Here is a 616-nt window from a genome sequence, read left to right on the forward strand (position 1 = left end):
GCTAGATGAAAAAAAATTAATAGTTTGTGTATCGAAATGGACGTTATGAAAGTTTAAGGTGTGGCCTGAATAACCAATATAGTGCATGGTGTGGGGTGACACTTTAGCCTACTTTATTTATTTGGGTTTGAATTTATTTATTTAAATTTATTTTATTATGTTTTTGTATTTACAAAATTGAAAATAAATGAATTTTTTAGTGTATTACAGCATAAAAAATAAATAATTTTATTTTACAATTCTACTTTAATATAAAAACATAATACCTTATTAAAATGCAAATTAAAAATTGTTTGTGGTTTTTAGTATGTCATAACTTTATTCATAGCTTCACGGCCTCATCTGAGCGTCACGGCCGACGCCGAGGGGTTCAGCCGAGGCCTCGGCCGTGACGCTCAGTCGAGGCCGACCTTGACCGAGTCAAGGTCAGCCCGTGGCCGAGGATTGACCTCGACCACGTGCGGTTAGCCCGTGGCCGAGGGCTGGCCCCGGCCACGCGGCTAACCCCGGGTCCATGTGCCCGCTCCGGTTCCAGTCAGCCCCGTCCGTGCTCCGCATCCGGTCCTAATTATTCCATCATCAGTCCCCCAATCTCTAAGTTGCGAGACTTCGACAA

Source organism: Ipomoea triloba, chromosome 10 (assembly GCF_003576645.1).
Source record: "Ipomoea triloba cultivar NCNSP0323 chromosome 10, ASM357664v1".
Lineage (NCBI taxonomy): Eukaryota > Viridiplantae > Streptophyta > Magnoliopsida > Solanales > Convolvulaceae > Ipomoea > Ipomoea triloba.